Source organism: Mus musculus, chromosome 8, assembly GCF_000001635.26.
Source record: "Mus musculus strain C57BL/6J chromosome 8, GRCm38.p6 C57BL/6J".
In the NCBI taxonomy this organism is placed as follows: domain Eukaryota; kingdom Metazoa; phylum Chordata; class Mammalia; order Rodentia; family Muridae; genus Mus; species Mus musculus.
Genome location: NC_000074.6, coordinates 103,370,083 through 103,393,707, shown reverse-complemented (window position 1 = coordinate 103,393,707; position 23,625 = coordinate 103,370,083).

The window sequence follows — 23,625 nt, the reverse complement described above, 5'->3', positions numbered from 1 at the left end:
ACACTGGTTCCAGGCTCAGCCTTGATCCATGAGATTAGTGAAGCCCACGTTCCTCTCTTCTCACCTAACTCTTCAGTTCTGTAGGACTCTCAGATGTCCCTGTATTGCTGATGATTAGGATTGGTCTGAGCCAGGTTTTTTGTTTGTTTGTTTGTTTGTTTGTTTTGTTTTGTTTTCTTTGGTTTTCTGGCTCTTATCCTAGGAATTAAAGTAAGGGCTCACACAAATCTGTAAAATTAGCAGGGTAACTTTATTCAGAGGAAAGACATAGCACAAGGGATAGACATAGTGTCAAGAGTGACTGTGGGCCACATGGATGAGAGGGCTACAGCCTGGAGTCTCTTTCTGTGGCATCTCAGAGGAGAGGCTTGTTACTAAGGGCTGTAGAATGGTAGATTCTCAGTTTTGATTGACAAATCATGTCACATATCCATTTTTCCTAATATGTATGTGCCTTCCCACAGTGCACCTAAATTTAGTAATTTACATACACAATTATGTGTAGGCATTCAACGATAAATAGGGAAATCTTCCTAAGATTTTGCTTGAAGGACAAAGTTTGTTTGACAGAGTTCACCAATATCAGTTCAGAAAAGATCAGCCCTTCTTTTCTTCAAACTTGATACACTGGGAATATGATTGAGTAGAAATTCTCGAAATTTTCCTTGTTATTATGGGTGGAGGAAAATATATTATTGTTCAGAGACTGAAGTATGTATAACCTGGTGCAGGAGAGAGGCCAAGAGGGATCTGAGTTGGTGGCCTGCATTGTTTGGAGGGAGATATGTATACAGAGTACATGAAAGAAAAAGAGCCATGTTGATCAGTGCCTTGTTACGAGATGGGGGTGTGCATAAGGACCAGCAGAGTCTCAGGCAAAACTTCCTTGTGTGCTTGCCTGCTCTACTATCTTCACAGAGCTCCATCCCTTCTCCTCTCTGACTTAAATTTAGAGCTACACTAGAAGACTCTGAACCTAAATATTTATAACCTAGAGTTTAAGCTCTCCTTGACCTAAGGTAAGACAGCTCATCTTCTTAATCCTCAATTTCCATATCTGTCAAATGGGAATGAGTGTATGAATGAATGGTTAAAAGAATAGAAGGAGAGATGGGGATAGATAAACTAATAAAATTAATTCATGAAAAAAAAGGCATCGTGAGGCATGTTGGCAGTAGCACAGGCAGCTGAGTAAGACGGATGTGCGGTCTGCAGGAATGTAAATGATGCTATGTGTCTTTCATGGAGAAAGGGCTCAAGAGTTCTGGAGCAGAGAGATGAGGTTAAGAGCAAGCCACCCTTTGCTTTATCTTAGGTCAACATGGATGATGTTTGGTTTAAGGATCCTGAGGGTCCATTAAATAAGGTTTCATGCTCAAATGTGTTTTTAAACCCTCCATACTTGGGAGGCAGAAGCAGATGAATCTGTGAATTGGAGGCCAGCCTGATCTACATAGTAAGTTCTAGAGAAGCCAGAACTATGAAGAGAGACACTGTTCAAAAATATCATCATCATCACCATCACCATCATCACCATCATTGCCATCATCCTTATCACCATCATTATCATCATCATTTACCCATGAACATTCACATATATAAGAGCATACTGAGATAGTTGAAATTGACTCTGAAAATCTTTCATACAACCTATGTTTCCTATATTGTATGTTAGCTTGGAGAGGACCTGTCTTCTGTAGGGCTTGTTGTTTAAATACCATGACCAATAGCACATGGCATTGTCCACACTAGTGTGTTAGTAAGTATAACACCTGAGTCAAATTCTCTCTAATGACTCCACCAGACTTAGGACTGGAGTGACTCTCCATTCACAGGTGAATGAAAGGGATTCAGGCAGGTGGCACTCTGATGTCACAAAGCTCACAGTGGACAAGTTACATTCTATCCTGGATTGCCCGTTGTGCAACGATATTCTCTTATGACCACACATACCTCCCCCCCTGTGTCCATTGGGTACTTTGGTATCCATTCAGTTATAGCTCGATGCCAGATCTGTTGAAACAGGTCTGGACAGCCTCATGTACTTCCCTTTGTGTATGTAGAAGCCCTGAGTGCACTTCAGCGCCAGATGAGCAGCTCTCCAGCAGAGGATAATGGAGCAAGAGAGAATGATCACACTAACGAATGTAATAATTACACTCTCCAGGATTTGTCAAGCACTTTGCGGTTTGATGAGTGCTTTCCCATACACCATCCCTTCTCATCGCCACAGCAACCCAGTGTGCCAGCCAGCCCGGCAATTTTCATCTCCAGCCTACAAAGAACACTGAGGAACAGAGAAGTTAGGACCAGAGCAAAAACCCACACTGAATGCCACTGAGCAAGACAATTATTCATCACCAAATCCCCTGGTCCTTCTGGACTAGTGTCTCATCCATCGAAGAGCTTTGGTAGAAAAGAAGCTTCATCTTGCAGTAGCTGGTGCTTTCCTTTCCTTTTTCTCCACTCTCTTCTTCCTTCCTTCTGTTCTTCCCAGTTAAGTTAAAAACATATGACTATGGAAGGCAGGAAAAGAAGAGTTCGCTGTAACCTTGACATCCTGAGACAATCCTCGGTCACTTGCTTCTGATTACTGCTTACTGTAACTTGCCTGTTATTAAAAACACAACTTAATTCCATACCTCCTAAAAGTGCCACTCTCTAGGCCAAACATATTCAAACCATCATCATACTGCCTCTATCTATCATCTATCTATCTATCTATCTATCTATCTATCTATCTATCTATCTATCTATCATCTACTTATCCACACCATCCCTATCAATGCCCGGTGTGTGTGTGTGTGTGTGTGTGTGTGTGTGTGTGTGTGTGGTGTGTGTGTGTGTGTGTGGTGTGTGTGTGTGTGTGTGTGTGTGTGTGTGGTGTGTGTGTGTGTGTGTGTGTGTGTGTGTGTGTGGTGTGTGTGTGGTGTGTGTGTGTGTGTGTGTGTGTGTGTGTGTGTGGTGTGTGTGTGTGTGTGTGTGTGTGTGGTGTGTGTGGTGTGTGTGTGTGTGTGTGTGTGTGTTGTAAAGGTGGAAGAATACCTCAGACCATCAGTCTTTGCAGCTGTCCCCGCTCAATAGCACGTTGGCTTCTCAAGTACTTGTTCTTTCTTGGCCATTCTCATTTTTCTGCTCTCAAGATCCTGCTCATGCCTCTTGCCTATTACCATCTGCTACCATTTTCATAGTGTTATGGTTGTTTGTTTGATTTTGGTTTTTCATTGCCCAGCAGCATATCGAGGAAAGTAATACCCATGCTGTAATTCATACTTTTCCCTAGGTTGAAATCTAAGTTGAACACAATGAGTAGTGGTATGTCATTAAGTCATAACAGAGTGTATCAGAAGGGAGATGTCATCCAAGTGCTAAGAAGACATTTCTAGAGACAGAGGAAAAGATATAGGTATACAATTGGTGTTCATGTGAATAATCCCATTTCACAGGGAGGTAAACCAAGATTCAGAGAGGTTCAGTAACTTATTATAATTCACACATCAACAGATGTTCAAAGAGACTTAAAATTGAGTCTATTACTTATGTGTTGATCCCATCACGTGGCATCTTTGTGTCCAAAAGGGAGGGAATGATCAGAGAAGTTCCACAGATGTAAGTCAGTTGTTGGCCACAGAGAATCTGGGAGTAAAGAAAGCAATCAAGAGCGTTGGCTTTGAAGTTCTCCAGCCAGCCCATTTAACGATATGAAGGCAGATTCCTGCACTCAAAGTTAGGAGAAGAGGCTGGATCCCTAATTCACTCTAGGGACACTTGGTGTTTTCTTTAAGACTGGAAGAAAGTGTCATTAGCATCTGGAACACTGGTTGGGTTAGAAACAGTGGTTCGGGAATATCAGAACCAATGATCACATCTATCCCTACAGTTCTAGTCCTCAACAACCGTAACAACCATAGTAAGTAGTATGGCTCTTAGAAAAGCAGAATCTGTAGGAGATGTTTATCCAATAGTGATTATTTTCTCTCCTCTCTTCTCCTCTCTCTCTCTCTCTCTCTCTTTCAGTTACATTATTTATAAGGAATCTGGCTGTTGTGATTGTGCAGAGAGAGAAGCCACCACAGAATTGTAATTCTTTGGGACATTGGTCTAAGAATGAATACATATCTATCTATCTATCTATCTATCTATCTATCTATCTATCATCCATCCATCCATCTATGAATGTCTTCATGTTGAATGTCTTCCCCATGGTGTAAACCAACCTCATGTTTCTAAAAGTATTCTTTTCAGTGAAGCCATCTTTGTTCCTTCCTCTTCTTGGCCCCCTTTTAGTCCACCTTGCAAACGTTGCCTCTGACTAGGTTGGGAGTAGTGAATGGATGGGAAGGAAGGTTCAGTTATCCAGATGAACATCTTGTGGGGAATGGGGATTTGAAAGGCAATATGGAGTACTGTGTCTCTCAGGCTACCTCTGAAGTGACTACACCATTTAGCACACAAACCAGAGCATTTCTAGAGTAAAAGAAGTCCTCCTCAGTAATTTAACTGGGGCCAGAGATGTAATGTGCAATGTATCCAAGAAAGCCATCATTGTGTAAGAACCATCCCAGTTCACTCTCTACCCAACAATGATTGCTGAAGTCATCCACAGCTTTCTCTTCTCTTAGACTTTGAGTGGTGCCTTTGTCCAAACTCAGGAGAGGCCATGAGATCACTGACAGGTGTGCAGGTACTCTTGGCTCCCATCCCAAGTAGGCTTAACAACAAATCTCCAAATTGGTTAAACTTGACACTCCTGTGCTGTGGGAGTTGTTCCCCTTCTTGGGCTGTTATTTATGGTGCAGAGAGCAGGAAGCACAGTCATGATGGATTTGCTTTTATCAGATAAAAATGGGAGAAATGGCGAGAAGATCATGGAAAGGTGCTGTGTAGAATTTCTGCAGGATACTTTAAAAATGTGTATTAGAGAAAATGAAATTTTTACTGGCTAAACTAAACCCATTTACAGTCCAAGCATCCATATATTTATGAGTATTTTAGCCCTCAGAATAGTAACCTGAGATAGGATAACAAACTGTCCCTTAATAGCTCTAATTTATCAGACTGAGTAGCTTAAAAAGGAAATACAAATGTGTGTGGGGGGGGGGAGGGAGAGGGAGAGGGAGAGGGAGAGGGAGAGGGAGAGGGAGAGGGAGAGAGAGAGAGAGAGACAGAGAGAGAGAGAGAGGAATGGGCTTCTGAGGGAGAAGGAACTGAAAAGAGAATACAATGTCTGGGAGGTCTCTATTTTAACAGAATACATTTTAGGGAGCATTTATCACAGAAAAAGCCAAGAATCATTCATTTTACAAAACTCTAATACTGGGCTCAGAAGGAATGAAGATCACATTGGCCCTTGGCCTGGTGAGTGTCATTTGGATAAATACTATTCTAGGACTTTCTGGACAAGATTGGTATTGGATTGGTGGACTGGTTACAACAGTTGGCCCTGTACCATTTCAGTGAACTCCACCTTATCAGCTGAAAGTCAGAATGAAGCAAAAGATGGCAGGAGAGAGAAGGTTATTCGTGTGTTCTGCAGGTGGGATGACAGTAGAATTCTCCAATTTCAAGGTGCACATTTTCACTTAGTAGGTCAAATCTAGGTTGTGTTACCATCTAATAGTTGTCATTAGCCATATAGCACTGGAATAAACTTGACCTTGTCTTTTTATGGATCCATATCAGAACTCATTGAAAGGGCACAAGAAACTTAGAGGAAAGTTTCCTAGAAATAACCACGGTTGCTTTATTGCCCAAGAGTCAAATGATTATAGATAGGGGGTAGTGAATAGGACAAATTGAACAATTCAAAGACTAGCCAGGTTCTAACAAGCACATCTTTCAGTTCTTCTAAACATTTTTACAGGAAAATGTTGTGTCAACAATGTGGCCTGTCATTGTTTAGAAATATATCTGCTCAAAGAGTTTTAGCTGTATGGTGAAGACTTGGAAACATCTTAGCCTGTTTTATTCACTTTAGTCTTTCCTATTTGTTGACATTTTCAATTGACATGTATATGTATGGGCCAAATGAGTCTGAATGAACTCTTTTTTTTTATCTTTTTTTAAAATTAGGTATTTGCCTCATTTACATTTCCAATGCTATCCCAAAAGTCCCCCATACCCACCCACCCCCACTCCTCTACCCACCCACTCCCCCTTTTTGGCCCTGGCATTCCCCTGTACTGGGGCATATAAAGTTTGCGTGTCCAATGGGCCTCTCTTTCCAGTGATGGCCAACTAGGCCATCTTTTGATACATATGCAGCTAGAGACAAGAGCTCCGGGGTACTGGTTAGTTCATATTGTTGTTCCACCTATGGGGTTGCAGTTCCCTTTAGCTCCTTGGGTACTTTCTCTAGCTCCTCCATTGGGGGCCCTGTGATCTATCCAATAGCTGACTGTGAGCATCCACTTCTGTGTTTGCTAGGGCCCGGCATAGTCTCACAAGAGACAGCTATATCTGGGTCCTTTCAGCAAAATCTTGCTAGTGTAAGCAATGGTGTCAGTGTTTGGAAGCTGATTATGGGATGGATCCCTGGATATGGAAATCACAAGATGGTCCATCCTTTTGTCACAGCTCCAAATTTTGTCTCTGTAACTCCTTCCATGGGTGTTTTGTTCCCAATTCTAAGAAGGAGCAAAGTGTCCACACTTTGGTCTTCGTTCTTCTTGAGTTTCATGTGTTTAACAAATTGTATCTTATATCTTGGGTATCCTAAGTTTCTGGGCTAATATCCACTTATCAGTGAGTACATGTCGTGTGAGTTCCTTTGTGATTGGGTTACCTCACTCAGGATGATGCCCTCCAGGTCCAACCATTTGGCTAGGAATTTCATAAATTCATTGTTTTTAATAGCTGAGTAGTACTCCATTGTGTAAATGTACCACATTTTCTGTATCCATTCCTCTGTTGAGGGGCATATGGGTTCTTTCCAGCTTCTGGCTATTATAAATAAGGCTGCTATGAACATAGTGGAACATGTGTCCTTCTTACCGGTTGGAACATCTTCTGGATATATGCCCAGGAGAGGTATTGCTGGATCCTCCGGTAGTACTATGTCCAATTTTCTGAGGAACCGCCAGACTGATTTCCAAAGTGGTTGTACAAGCCTGCAATCCCACCAACAATGGAGGAGTGTTCGTCTTTCTCCACATCCTCGCCAGCATCTGCTGTCACCTGATTTTTTGATATTAGCCATTCTGACTGGTGTGAGGTGGAATCTCAGGGTTGTTTTGATTTGCATTTCCCTGATGATTAAGGATGCTGAACTTTTCAGGTGCTTCTCTGCCCTGAATGAACTCTTGAAATAGCTGTAAAAATAAAAGTTCCAAAGGATTGAAAACATTGAACCTGTTTTTTTTTAACATTTTCATAAAACCAACTATTATTTATACTTAAAACATACAACCTGATGTTTTGACATACATATAGAAGGTGAGATGATTTTATAGTTAGACAAGTTAACCTGGTTATTGTCCTATACAATTACTTAATTCCTAATTCATGCTAATAGCAAGAGTACCTAAGATATGCTTTTTTGGTAAAAGTTTTGGATATGACATGTATTATTAATCATAATTTTCACATTGTATGTTAGATAGGCATGGGCTTCTTTGGGAAGTATCTTTTCTTTCTTGGTGTTTGGTATATTAGGCAACAGGGGACCTAGTTACCTAGTATCCTGTGATGAATAAATAGGGTACATACTTGTGAGTCCAATTTACAGATAAGACCGGAAAGATGCATGCAAGGTCATGCAGCTATCTGGTGGTCATGTAGGGGCATGGCTAAAATGACTCAAAAATGGATTTAAAAAAAATAGTCATGAAGTGTCTCCAGTGTGCCAGGCGCATACTGTAAGATCTAGCAGTTTAAGAAAGAGGCTTGCTTCCTCTTCTCACAGGGATCCAGCCCAGGGGGAATAGTGAGGTGGCAGGAAGACTGGTAAGTATGTTACACCCTGCTGGGTGTGACAATAGTAGAAGAATTAGCTCTGAATGCAAAGGACTTTAGGAGAAGTAAGATTGGAGAAAGTAAGGACTCCAGCAAGGAGGACCAGGCTGCACTTGTATGTGGTGACTCACAGTGTGTGCTAACATTTTGCAGAACTGTTCATAGTGGGCCATTTGCCTGTAGTCAGCATCAGTAGAGTCTATGAAGAACCAGTGTGTCCTAACGCTCATAGAATCAGGGGTATTACTAAAATCTTTTAATTTTCTTTGGTAGTGCTAGGGATCAAATCCCAGGCCTTGTGAATTCTGTGTAAGTCATCTACTATTGAGCTCCATCTCCAACCACAACTTTTCACTTTCAATGTATGGGAAAAAAGAGTTCAAGTTTTTCTTTATTCTTCTTCCTACACTCAAGTCCAATCACATGGTTAGTGAATACATGGTGGCATTAACATTAGGCATGCAATGGATCTGGTTGATAATGACAGTTTAGAACTGGGCCTTATGATTCCTGAGACCAGAGGAGACTTAGGCTCCATCTGATTGGACACCTACCCTCATCCCCTGCCTCCTCCGCAGGCACTCTGGGTTGGTGAGAAGGCCAAGAGAAACTGACCTGCTCAGGTCAAATGGAGCCACAGACAGTTAGTAGTGAGGTTGTGAAGGCACAGCCTGATCTCCAGTCCCCCGTGTCTTCATTCCTTTTATCAACATGTATTTAAGGATCATCCAAGCAGAGAAAACCACAGCTTTAAAGCAATTACTCGGCAGTGATCGTGAGGGCTGAGAGGATTCTGCTTGCTTATTTGTGCAAACCTAAAATGTCTGCTTTCTTAATTAAGCCTTTGACTCTAGGTCTTGCCACCAGCTTAAAACTCTCTCCCCTTCTCCTTAACAGTTTCACCTTCCTTGACACTGCTGGCCCTGTACCCAGGAGGACTTTGCCTCTGTCTGTCTCTCTTACAAACATTTACTCCCACACCACACCATGGTTGCTGCTTTCTTTTTTTTGTCCCCAATCTCCTGCTTCTTTTAATTTAATAATTATCAGCTATGAACAGTGTCATCCTTGGAGACCTGGGGCAAAGGATTGATGCAGGTATTTCCTTCCTTGTAGCGCAAGTTCCCTGCAGGGGACAGTCTTCCTTGATTAACACTGCGTTGGTTCTGATTGGTTCCCATCTGCCTAATATGGCCCTAAACCTTGTGGGTTTTTCATTATATCTCTAGCAAATGGTGGAGCATCTGGTGCATAGGAGACACTTCATACATGCTTGAGTAAGAGAATAAAGGAATGCATATGACTACATTGTCTAGACCTGATGTTTAGGAAGATACAAGTACCAAGAGAGGTAGTTAGCAATAGTCTTATCCCATTGTTAGGTGATGTTTATGTATACTAAGTTGTGAAAGAGTATTAGTGATTTCATGGTCACTCATCATGGTTTTTGGAAATACCACTACACTTAAACTTAAGGAGAAATGTACTATAGATATCTTCCTTCACAGGCTCAGTAGTTGCTCAACTCTGCCTTGAGAACTTGGGTCTTGTTCTTGGCTTATGTCCTGCTCAGGCTCTTCGTTGCTTTGACAAATGCCTGACAGATACAGCTTAAAGAAGGGAGAATTGATTCGAGACCACAGCTCTGCTTCAGAGGTGTCAGTCCATGATGATCAGCAGCACCACTCTTTCTGGGCTGTGGTGAGGGAGAACTTTGTGGTGGAGAGGATGTGGTGGCTTACAACTGGTCTCCTCATAGAGGCTACTAAACAAAGGCAATGAAGGCACCACTGTAAGGATGCTTCACCAAGGCCTGCTTCGCATAGCTAGCCTCCACCAGGTAAACTTTCCAGAGCATCCCAAAAGAGTAATAGAGGAGGTGGATTTTTTTTATTAGATATTTTCTTTATTTACATTTCAAATGCTATCCCAAACGTCCCCCATATTCTCCTGCCCCCCCCCCACTCCCCTACCCACCCACTCCCAGTTCTTGGCCCTGGCATTCCCCTGTACTGAGGCATATAAAGTTTGCAAGACCAATGGGCCTCTCTTTCCACTGATGGCCAACTAGGCCATCTTCTGATACATATGCAGCTAGAGACACGAGCTCTTTGGGGTACTGGTTAGTTCATATTGTTGTTCCACCTATAGGGTTGCAGTTCCCTTCAGCTCCTTGGGTACTTTCTCTAGCCCCTCCATTGGGGGCACTTTGTTCCATCCAATAGCTGGCTGTGAGCATCCACTTCTGTATAGAGGAGGTGGATATTTGGAAGGACTTGTTATATTCAAACCATAGCAGGACACAACTAACCTCTTACCATAAATTATAAATCTCTTTATTGTTCTAGGTGATTCCCTCCATGTTTTTTTTTGTTTGTTTGGTTGGTTTTTTTTTGGGGGGGGGCAGGGTTTCTCTGTATAGCCCTGGCTACCCTGGAACTCACTCTGTAGAACAGGCTGGCCTCGAATTCAGAAATCCACCTGCCTCTGCCTCCCAAGTACTGGGATCAAAGGTGTGCGCCAAAACTGCCCGGCTCTCCATGGTTTTTGTTTTTTGTTTTTTTAAATGATTTATTTATTTATTTATTTATTTATTTATTTATTATATGTAAGTACACTGTAGCTGTCTTCAGATACACCAGAAGAGGGCACCAGATCCACCATGTGGTTGCTGGGATTTGAACTCAGGACCTTTGGAAGAGCAGTCAGTGCTCTTAACCACTGAGTCATTTCTTCAGGCCTCCCTCCATGTTTTATATTCACTCTTTCGTGATGAGAAGGCTGGGGATGCTGCAAGCAAGAGAAAGTAGTATCTGAGATCATTCTGATGGGGAGAGGGGTAGTTTCTAGAGGAACACAGTGGCAGCATGAACTGGAGGGAAAGGAAGTGTTTAGGCTTTTAATATATAGTTACCTGCTCTCAAACGAAGTGGATTTAAACGATTATTTTGTCTGATCTCACCATCCTTGGGTTAGGAGGCTCTTCTGTTCCATGTGGCACCAAGAGAGGAGAGCTGCAAGCGAATCTGGTTTGGTTGGTCCAAAGAAGCTTCTAGCATGTGCCTCGTGTCTTGTTTGAGAAAGTAAAGAGAGTTATCCCTTCTGTATGGTATCAAAGATTCTCCATACATTCCGTCTTTTTTTCCTCTGTTAGGGCAGGCAAGATGTTTACTTGACTCATGTTTACTGAGCTCAAGCTCTGGGAAAGAGAGGAGAGAAGGAAACATCTAGCAGGTTCTTAACAAGCAGGACTTTATGACCCCTGGATTCACTAGTCACAAAGGCCAGACTGCACAAGAGAAGACACAGGCTTGTAGATGAAGTATCAAAGAATTTGTAGCTAGGGTTAATCTGCCATCTCAGGGGTCAGAAGGAAGGCCCAGAGCAGTGGTTAGAGGGAGCATGACTGAACCAGAGCACTGGGATTGAGTCCTTGGAGGAGGTTCAAGCTTCGCTAGCCAGCTGAGGTAATAGGTGAGGCTACAGACATAGATGGACAGACATCAAGAACAGTTCTGTTGAGCCTTTGGATTGAGTCTAGGATTTATCTGAAGGAGGACGGGGAGCCATTGAAGGACCCAGAGCAGGGAGGATATATTATTATTTTGAAGCTTAAAAAAATCACTCTTGAAGCTGTTTGGAAGATGTGAAAAATGGGAACAATAATATTAATGTGACAAACATTTAACCATCTCTGAAGCCATGATCTTGATAACAGCAGAGAGGAAATGATGAAGTGGTAACAAGGGCGGAAATCTGATTTCCTGTTGGGAAGGAGCTTTGAAAAGGTGTGACTGGAGCCACAGCTACCAGTATGGAGGAAATGATCAAAGCATTCAGGAGAGAGATGCTGACGTCATCAAAAAAGGAGAAGGGTGGTAACCAGACAGATGGCATGTTTGGGAAATATATACATGCAAGTGCTTGTATGTACCACATCTTTAGGGACCATCCTCTGCTCTGTCATTATCTCCAAAACTCTGGAGACTACATCGATAGCCATCAGAGACACCTTGGGGACTGTGGACACAAAGCCCTGTACACGCAGCTGTACAAACAACACTATTTTCATACCCTGTTTTCAGTGAACATCAGTCAGCCTCCTGCATGTGAAAAATGGGAACAATAATATTAATGTGACAAACATTTAACCATCTCTGAAGCCATGATCTTGATAACAGCAGAGAGGAAATGATGAAGTGGTAACAAGGGCGGAAATCTGATTTCCTGTTGGGAAAGTGGATAAAGCATTTCATTTTTCTAAACAAAGGGAGTTTGGGATCAATCTGATTTATTTCAAGCTCCCAGAAATGCAGTCTTCAAGCTCAGAATCTGAGAGGCCCAAGGGCTTTCTTGTCGACAGCCTGGCCCTTAATTTCCTGAGATACAAGTGACAAATCCCATGAAGAAGCATCAAGGATACGCTAATGAACTTGGACTGGGGACCCTTTCTCTCAGCTCTGTGGCTTCAGTTTGCTTGTTTTCGAGGTGGGGTATCTGGTTTCTACCACACAGCATTTGTGTGCAATCTTACCAGCTGCTTTATGGCTCTTTTAGTCTCTAATTAATGTGCAAACTGTCCAGGCACTTTGAGAAGACAAGAGAATGTGGTCATGTGAAGAATAACCCTGTATTTCCACAAGAGAAAAAAAAAGGAAGAGACATTTATATAGCATTGGCCACACTGAAAGCAATTTTTTTTTCTTCATCCTGACTTTTCAAATCTTGTGAATTGGGCAGATGTTATTCCTAATAGTCCCATCTTCTGCTTGAATGCCAGGAAAAGGGGAGACATGAGCATAATCAGACCCCAAACCCTTCACTTCCCATTCTTATTATAGCCCAAGGCAATAGAGGCCACAAGACTTCACAGGGCCTCTTTGAACCACTTGTCCTTGCCAGGCATGCTTTCTCTACATGTGACTCCCACCCACTCTGTGCTCTGCTACAGGCACATGTATATGGCCTTCGGGTGTTCTGTGCTCACGTCTTCTTATTCTTCTGACCTGATCATCGTCTCATAAGAAGATAGTTCTACAGGACTTAGATTGGGCCTCTGGAGTCTGGGAATCCCTGTGTTACTATGACAACCGAGGACCAGCTGACCCTGAGAGAACTTGTACTTATAAATCTCTTTCTTCTTAGAAGACAAAGGGGTTAAAGGTTAACTGAAGGTTAAGTTTTAAGGGTGTTCTGTACATGCCAAGTGTGCCATGGCTGGCATCCCTTTTTTCTTCTCATGGCCTTCAGTGATGCTCTTGCTTCCTTCAGGAGCCAGCAACTCTCACAGGCAGTCTGTAAATTTTGATTCTTTCCATCTCCCCGTGGGTAGCCCCCCAAAGGCCTCATTAGACTGCAATTTCATTCCTTTTTATTGGTGTAGAATAACAGGTGAAGTCCCAAGATTGTGTAAAGAGTAAGCCAAGTCTTCCCTAAACCCAGAGCTGCGTACTCTTCTGGGAGAAGTATCCAAGAGCTGGAGGTATTGCAATTTACCCCAAAGAGACAAGAACCCCAGACCTACTCAGTATGGGAAGAGTTGCATAAATACGAGATCAGGGCGGTGGGTCCTGGTTCAGAGAACATACTGTTCTTGCAGAAGACCTGAGTTTGGTTTCCATTGTGCACACAACAGCTTAACCATTTATAACTCTAGTTCCAGGGGATCTAAAACCACCTTCTGGTTTCCAAGGGCACCAAGAGTGCATGTGGTACACAGATACACATGTAGGCAAAAAACTCAAACACACAAAATAAAGAAAAATATAAATATGGCAGACTGTCTCCTTCTTCTCCTCTCTTCCTTTTCCATCCCTTTCTCCTGCTTTATCCATCACTGCATGGGAAGGCTCTTTTGGATCTTATCACTTGATGCATCTCTTTAACATTTATCACTAACTTAAATCCAGCCATATCCCAGCTTTCAAAACTTAATCCCAATGGTTCTATTTTATGCCTATGTCACCCAGTGTCCAGCCTTTCCTTTTTTTTTTTCCCCTAGGTTGTAATTTAATTACCACCTTCTTTCCTTATCCTTCCTCCCATGAAACCTTCCCATATACCCTTCACTCCTCTCCTTCAAATCATGATCTCTTCTTGCATCAATTGCATGCATATATATGCATATATTTTTATAAACATATATATTCCTAAGTATAACCTCCTGAGTCCATATAATGTTACTTGTATGCATGTTTTCAGGGATGACCACTTGAAACTGGACAACTGGTTAGTGCTCCTTTCCCTGGGGAGGACCACCTCTCCCTCTCCCAGCTTTCCTCATTCACCTGTAGTTCTTTGAGTTGGCTTGGGGCATCATGGTCTTTTTCATGTCCAGTTTGGCATGCTCTTGATGTCTTCCTTGTTCAGCTCACATTTAGGCAGACATACTGGTGACATTTTATACGTGTAGTTGCTGACATTACTAGGAAACACAATCCCACAGCAAACTCCCTCTGATCCCCTGGCTCTTCAAATCTTCTTGCCCCCTCTTCTGCAATATTCCCTGAGCCTTAAAGGGTATGGGTAAGTGTGGCAGACTGCAGGACCCTCCACAGCAAACTGTGTGCAGTTTTGGTATTTGCAGGCATGCTACGGTGGCAAGGGTGACTTTGAGAGTGGCAGGTTCTTTGCCTGTAGGAGACAGCTCCTGGCTCACATTTCAGAGTTTAGGCACAGCACCCTCACTATTTGCTTAGGGTTATGTTGAGGCCCTTGCCAAAGATGAGACCATAAAAACTCTGAGTGACAATACTATTATTCAAAGGTACCCAAAGCCCTTCATGTTCCTTCAGAAGCTCACTGGTGTTTTATGTCATTAAAATATATTGTTGATTAATATTTGAGCAGCCACACGGAGCTTGCCTCTCACCAAGTCCCACATTTCTCCTCCACTTCCATCCCCTGCACCACTCAGGTCTTCCTTTGTACTCTGCCTTAACCCTTCCCCATCTGGTCTGCATACTTCCAATCAAAACACTCCGTGCAGGCTCTGTAAACATCACTAGAGGCCCTTCTGGGCAGAGATAAACAATCTCAGCTCCATCACACCACAGCGTCATTGTGATCTCTCTGATTACCCCCCAGAATTTCTGCTGGGCTGTGAGAGAATCTTCTTTCAGGCCCAGTTTTTGTTTTCCTTTGGTTTGCAGTCTGTCCACACTCTCCTCTTTGGAGAGGATTCCTTGCTATTTTGAAAGGCACATTGCCTGGCAGGCCTGTCTAGAGATGCCATGTCCTGATCTGAAGGTGTTTTCCCTCAAGCTTTTCATGACTTACATCTCATGTGGGTCCCAGGAGGTAGTGACCTCAACTCCAGAATTATTCCCTGCAGGTCTCAGAACCTCCCTGAGCCTCTGGATTTCTGTGTGTAAAATGGGGCTGGCAGTGGTTCGCGCCTTTTTGGGAACCTCACAGTGTGGATGGAAAAGGGTGTGTTTGAATACAGCATGTTCCAGAAGCTTCAGTGCCCTTTTGAGCTTTATAAACTTCAAAAGCCTCAATGCTATCTGCTTGTAAATCATGTGAAAAGCAAAACTGTTTCCATTTTTAACCATCTGCATTTTTTTGTTAAATTCATAAACTTTTAATTTTAATTTTTGTTTCAGTCAATATTGACTATTGGGGCTACCCTAGGGGCCAAGGAAAAATGAAAAGTTAAAGATTATTTTTTCTCAATTCACAAAAGTTTTAAATCAACTTTCAAATGATGTCTTCTTTGTATCCTTACAGTGTCCATGACTCTGACGTTATTAAAGCTGAAAGCCTCACTCGCCTATGTAAATAAATCTGTTGTATTTATCACAGGGGACAGGCTATCTCATCATCTTCAGCTGGACAACATCACAAAGAAGGCCTTTCTATGATGATTACCCACTTCCAGACATCCAAAGTGTGTTTTGCTTGGCATCTCTTTGCTACTGAGTTGTGGGCTAGATGGCTCCCAGGTCTTTTGTCCATATTGTATCCCTAAATGGCTTTTCTTGGGTTCAGAAGTATAAGCTCCACTATCATAAGTGTCCTTTGCCAAGTGCCTTGTGGCACCCTTCTGAGCTTATGCATTGGGGGCTTTGACATGGGCACCTATGGAAGCACCTATGAACCCTGTACCTATGTTCCACTTAGACACTAAGTTTCCATTCATCTTACCTGCATCTTTCCTCCAATCCCTCTCTGTTTGATCATTCTTACTTCCATTGCCATGAAAGGAGCACATCCTTAACAGAGGTCTCCTCTCTCACATTCTTCCCATGGTATCCACACTGCTGGAACAGCATTCATCCATCCTTTCACACTTATTTTTGTTGTGAATTTTAATTTCCATTCCAATACAGAGCCACTCAAAGCATTTATTTCTCCAAGAGAATTTTGACCTTCCTGTTTACCTTGATAGATAGAATATTTCCCTCCCCAGTGACCTCCTCTCAACAAGCAACTCTCTCATGTTCCCAAATTTGCTATCAAATGGGATTCAGAGAGAGGGGGATGCTGGAAAGAAAATGCTCTACCATAGCAACTGAGGCTTTGGCTGTCTTGTCTTCATGAGATAACATGAAATGGTTTATCCTTAAGGGTTAAATTTCCGATATTCAGGAGCTCCTTAGATATGTGGATCTGAATCTTCAGGAACTACATGTGGGTAGCTTCAGCTTACAAGGGGTGCCTGGTAAAGAGTTTGAGTAGTGGAGAAAGTGGAGAAAGCCCAGGAGAGCCAAGGTATACTCTCCTGGTGGGAACAGTGAATTGACAATTCCAGGAGTCAAGGATCAGAAATTCATTGAGGTGAAAATTCAGTGGCTGATTCTGAAAAATGGTCAATGTGAAATCAAGTGGTTCTATGGAGGGTCTTAGTTACCTGGCATAGAGAGTTGCATGGGTGTCATTGGTCTAACAAGACACTGAGGAATGAAGAAGCTGGATTGGACCACAGCCAACTGTTTCAACAAGGCGGGTTATAACAGGGTGTGGTGAAACAGCTTTTGATTGACAGAAATGAAGTGTTAGCTCAAAGGGAGATGCTTAGAATATTTTTTGTTGAAGGGAAGGCTAAAGAAGATTGTGGTTTGCGATGTTTTATGCTTTGTCCACTTCCTGAAGGTTGGGTGAAAATAGGACTGACCTCTCTGCAAACCTGACCCCACATAGCTTTTCCGCCATGTTGTATGCAGCTCCCACACCCTGTGAAACTTGACTGCTGAGCAGAGCACAGCCAAGAGCCACTGGGCTCATGTCAGAGACAGCATGTAGTGTTGGTGGCATGGAACTGGGACTCTGGAATATTTCTTCGGGCTCTTTCCTTCTCTGTTGCAGTGAAACTCTTTTGCCTTTCTGTTTTGCACAACGACTGTCCCATTTTACAGGTGGGCCAGATAAGGCTGAGCCCTAGAAGGGTTGGAGTTGAGTACGGTTGGGCTTAACTCCATTTCAGCAGAGACAGCAAAGCAACCAAGGCCTTGTGAGTTGCTTGGTCTAATTAGCCCATAATTGAGTTCCCTTTCCTTCCTTTCAGGCATCACAGTGACATTAAATTACAGGATTCAAACATATAATTTCCTAAACTTAAATGTGATTTATCTTAATAGGACTCCGTGCCAGGTCCCTTTATCATTCTCAGTGTCAGGGAGCAGATCTATTATTCACGGGGACTGTTATTGAATCAGAGAATCTGGAGCCAGAGGAGACCTTGAGAGGTCATTTATGTCCTAATCCACTGGCCATAGCTATTGAAAGCCCCTGCTGCACATGAACACCTGTGTGTGCATGGATACAACTGGGTTTAAGTGGGAAGAAAAAGAGGAAGGCTCCACACCTGTACAGCTCACACTCTACTATTAGTCCTGCTGAAAGTATGGGTGATTTGAGCCACCTGTTAGTTAACAGGACACTGAGAAGGTTCAATGCTACACATATGCATATGTTCCATCTGCCTCACCAATAATGCTTCTGAAAATCCTGTAGGGACACAGTTTGGAGCAAGACCATGGGTGGTAGGTTACATGATTTACTAATTCATCAATTCACTTCTTCAGTTATTTAGTAACTCAGTGATGCCCACTAACGTTATGGACAGGGGAACAAATCATATTTGGGAAAGTGACTTGCCTAAAGTCATGTGGCAGGGTCACATAAGCCAAGATTGAAACCCAGGTCTCCCGAGCCCAGCCTCAAGATTTCTTGTCCTACCACCAGCTGCCAACCAGCAGATGTGCTCTCTGATGAGGGCAGTGGGGGAGTAGATAGGTGATGTTTATCTCCTTGATGAATGGAATTCCAGTTGGCAACTTGATCTTCAGCCTTTGCAATTTTCAGTAGGCAGAGGGTGATCAAAAACATATATATTTTTTCCTAATGAAAGATGACTGTGGAAATCCAATATACCACTCTGTCAGCCTGGCAAGACAGGGGAGGAGGGATGAAAAAGATCTGTTGTAAGAGAGCCTGCCGTTGATAAGTTGATCTAAACATTTATGGGCTCTGCAGTCCCTCCAAGCTCCAACAGAATCCAAATGTGTACTGCAGGAAATTCATGCAAAGGCATGAGACAAAAATGGAAGCTCTGAGCACTAGCTTTAGACTAGCCTGTTGAAACTCAAAACCCCCAAACCAGTTTGAATGCTTGGCTTTCTTTAGCTGGGCTCTTTTATTTTATAAAATGGGGAAAATGGATTGGCTTCTCAAGTTGTTGTGGGGGATAAAATTGATGAGTAAAACAGTTAGGAGGGACTTCGAAGATACACTGGGCTCCTCTCCGTTCTAGTCTTCACACCTGCCCTCTTCTTTGGGATGATGGCAGGCTTTGGTTACATGCAGACATAATCATCAATGTTTGCCTTGGTGTTTGATGATCACAGATATAAGATTCCAAGAAGAAGATGGGGTGAAAGATGAGGTTGCGGGGCTTGGGTTCCTAGGGCATAAAAGGGAGGAAGGAAGCCCTTTTACTTCATTTTTCTCATTGCCCCCTCCAAAATCAGGGGACAATTCTGCATGTTTGGAGCTATACTACTGCCATGGCTGTGAATAGATGTTTTGAACCATTAACAATACAAGAGGATATTCTGCTTAAAAATATTGAGCTGGGATATAGGCTTATCCATCTACTTGGGTACATGCTTATGACTAAACTTGCATTAGAGGTAAAAGGGACTAGAGTGTCACCAGGATCTAAAGGAGGGGCACAGTCTGGAGAAAGCAGTCGTATAAAGTCTGGTCTGGGATGTGACATTCCTTTTGAGTTGATCCTCAGAAGAGAAAGAGGAGGAAGCTTTTATTTTTTTAATTTAGTATTACAAAGGTGAGAGTGTGGCTGGGGATACTGCGTGGACAGTAGCTCAGGCATTAGAGCATCTTGGCAGGCTCAGACAAGAAGGACCTAGCCATTTGGCAAAGGGCCTAGATGTGAATGCATGCGAGTAAGCTTGATTTTCTTATGAGGATGGGCAGAGGTGCTGGGACACAGTGGGCCTGGAGAGAGGTGACATGGAGCATTTGGAAGGGCTTGGCGTTTGCTGCCTCGAATCAACATGTCAGTGCAGAAGAGGCAGTTAATCCATACCAGGGATCAGGAGAGCTTCCTGCAAGGTGTGCTGTTTAAGCTGAGGGCTGAAGGTCTGGGAAATGAATGAACGGGGCTGAGAGGACAGCAAATTCAGAATCCTGAGGGTTATATAGAGGACGGAGGAGGAAAACAGACAGCCTTGCTCTCTTAAGCTGGGAATTTAAGGAAGAATGGAATAGAAATGGTAGGAGATAACATGTGGGCAGAAAGTAGTGTGAAATTGCCCAGCACCTTAAAAGCTGTGGTCAGTAGAATCCAAGACAGGTCACAGACAGGGTCTGACATGACTGGAATTTCAGCTCCGAGCCCTGGATACTTTCAGGCACCTGTGCAGTACAGCCTGGCTTTGTGGCTCATCAGAATCCCCACATCCACGGGAGCAAGCTATTCAGATCCTATACGGTTTGGTCAGTTGGCTGATGCCTGAGGAATATGTTTACCTGGGCACAGAGAAGGCTAGCCATCATTTGATTTTTAAAAGCACATAGCAAGGCTCCCCTCTCTGATCCTAATGCAGATTTGTGGCTTGTTCTGTGGAATTCATTCTGCAGTACAAGACTATGACATTATCCAATGTTTATGGATGGCTGAGTCTAAAATATCCATTCTGAAGTCCACTGAAGGATGAAATTCCTTGTTACTTTCATAGATTCTCTTGTCTTATTTTCCCCCCGTGGAGGAACATAAAGCATTCATATTTTTAGCCCAGAGCTGGGTCATTTTTCTAATCCCATCTGAGTAAGAAGGAAGGAACATTTTTGGGGGGAGATATGGTTGGTTTGATGAAAACATTCTCAGTTTAGAAAGGGTACCCTAAAACAACGCCCTTCCTAATCAAGGTCTCTATTTGTCATGTTTCAGACATTTTGGAAAGCTGAGGGTTACAGCCCAGCATGGCTTGGCATCTGTCAATGATATTGACACTCATTGGGACTCAGGATTTAAATTGCAGCCAGTGGCTTCAGTACTGCTCAGCAGACTCCCCACCAACAGAAAAATAGGGCTGGGGCTGAAGTCTGGAGCTCTGCATCCTGGTCTTCATTAAAAACACAGAATTTCTTGAGGGTTTTTATACAGTAGCCAAATATGATCTAAGATTAGAATTATAGTTAACTTTACCCACTGCCCTATTGTCATGTGTATATTGTGATTTGTTGATGCCTGGGAGGTTTTGCCTTATTGACATACAAGCTTTTCCTATAGGGTCTAGGTTGAACTACCCACACTACTTACCCTCAAGCTCTCTGTATACCTTGCCTCTCCAGGACAACAGCTTCCATATTCTATTACATTCACACACAAAAAAAGTATATTCCAAATACTGTCAGGTTTCTGTTATCCTCTGTGACTTTGGGGGAGTATACTAGAGCCTGGCACACAAAACACATGCTGCATGGATGAATAAACATTGGACCCACTCAGAGACACATGTAACAATAGCCTAGATCCAGAGATGTGTGTATGACCACACCCATCACCTGCCTTTTACCCATGTGTAAGTCACATCCTCCCATTTAACGATGGTGTGTTTAGATGACGATGATTACTGTTTTGTGGGGTTGGATGTGATGTTGCTTGCAATGTGGATGGAGAACACAGTCCTTGCTTTTTTGGAGTATGTAGTTCTGGCAAGGATACCCAATTAACTGAACTGAAAGAATGGTGATACAGAAGGAATGCAGGACACTGCAGGAGCCCAGGACATGTCTAGGGAGATTCCTCCCCAAAGTGCATGTTATAGAGAACCTGAGGCACAATTAGAAGTTGGTCAGATCAAGGAAATGCAAGAGCATTGCAGATGTAGCAAACAGAATGCAGAAAGGGCCAAGACCTGCTGGACTCTGGAGTCACAAGTAGGAACATACTGAATCTCTTGATTTGTGTTCTATGGTAATCCTAGATAAATCCGCCTTATTTCTAGATGACATTTCATTCCAGAGTCTGTTCCAGGCAGGTGGGTATTGGAAAGTGGATCGTGACATACATTTTTCTCACTGTACGTTATCTCTTCTCAGCATTGTCTGGGCAGAAGTCTGGCCCATCTATGAACTTCTAATCCTTCTGCAATGTCTCTAGGCCCTGGCAGAGCCAGGTATTCAGGCAGCAGGCACATGGGACCATAGTCTTCTATTGACCTCAATGTGTCGGTTAACTTCTCCATGACATCCAGCTTTTTTCCCTTAGAATGGTAACAATGCATATGTGTCTAGAGCATGTTGCCAGACTGTTATATTACAAGAGCACCAGCAGTATTTGATCCCAGAGCATGCTTCATAATGTCACCTGGCTCTCTTCTTGTCCAGATGCTCCAAGCTCATGAACTGCTCACTCAAATCTAGCTAATTATAATAGTTCTCACTGGTATAGAAGGGTGGAACCATGCCATTCATGTGGCCACATCGTTCTCTCTGGCAGTGTTACAATGCCCACTTTGCAGATGAGGAAGTAGAGGGTCAAAGATGTAAAGTTACTCCACCAGAGTCCCACTATAATGATCTAGGAATCCAGTTCAGAAGGCGGAGTTCTTTCACCCTTCCCTTTGTTCTTTTAAGCATTCCTCAGTGTGGCTCAGAAGGCAGGAACTACAGATGTTTCTGTCCCTGTCCCTTCAATTCCATCAGTAATAACATATGGTTAGCTGCTGACCTGTGGCCCTGGGAGACACATGGTTGTAGGCAGTCTCTTATTGAATGGGTGGGTGGTTTCTGAGCCTATATCATGACAATAGTCACCAGCTCCCAAGTCTCCTATTTAATTTGGAGGAACACATGCAACCTCCTCAGAAGCAAATTTGTGTCAAGATGCAGGGAACTGTCACAAGCAGTTGTTGATTATATCAGAATATATTTTCAAGCCTTTTGAGGAGGTGGGCAGCCTTGTGTTGCTGGCATGCTCAATGTTGGGGAAAGTTCTAATGCCTTTCCTCTAGGAAATCCCATGGAGCCTAGATCAAAGTCCCACAGTGGCCTGTTTGCTTCTTCAAGATTCAGGACAGGTAGGCGGAATTCATCTATTCAAAGCCTCCGAATGCCAGGTGTATCCTATGCATCATCTCAACTTATTATCCCACAAATCCTGCTGGGGAGGCTTCATTGGCAACTAAGTCAGTCTCTGGGGGTTTAAGTGATTTTCATTTAAGTATCAAAGCTTTGATTCAAACTCAGACCTGAGCTGCCTCTGACCTGTGAGTTTTGGGAGGTCCTTTTTGGCATACAATGGTGTCATAGTAAGTGGCAAGAAACATTCAGAAGTAGGCTTCTGTCTGTGATTTGTATTCAAAATTGATGTCGCAGCCAGGGACTCATGGAGGAGGCTAGAGATGGGGGCGGGAGGGGGGCCGGGGAGGATGGCCTTGCTACATAGGGACCAGGAAGGTAAAAGGAAGCAATGTTTTGCTTCCTGATTTGGTCATATAGCCAGGGACTCAGTCTGGTCTCACAGTGGGGTTGTTTTGCAAATGAGGCAGAGACTGAGATCACAGGAGAAGGGAGGGGGTGAGGGTCCAAGATGTTCAAGTCTTAAGCTGACAGTGGACAAGAATGGACATCAGGTCCTCTGGGAGAGGTCAGATCTTCCTCGAGGCATACTGTGGAGTCTCTCAGTTGGAGCCATCAGCTCCAGCTGTAGATAGCAGAGGTGACAAGACAGGCAGACAGAGCATGCTACCCACCAGCTGAGAGTTTGATTTCTTTCTGGCCTCCTGCCCACCAGGTGGCTGCTGACCTCTTCATAGACAGTGGGGGAGGGAGGTTTGCTTCATGTCTGCACTTTGCGTGGTTTGTGGTTTATTGAAACTTCTTCAAACAAGGAAACAGACAGAATGAAGAAGATGAGCTTTGCATAAACTACTGAGAATAAAGGTTGGCTTGCCTGGTCATTAAGAGCTCTGTATTTTCCTAGCCACCTTACAGAATGATCCGTTGTCTTCAGGAAAAACAACACACAAGAGCTGTTGGGTTATTAAGCTAAATGGGAAGAAGAAAACCAAGGGTAACAGACATCACAAGGGTCAGAGCACTTGGCTGCTCAGGGTTAACTGGGTGCCCTCTGGAATCTAGGGAGGATCATTGTGGAAGCTATCCCTGAGCTATGCCAAACAGTCTCTTTCCTGTACA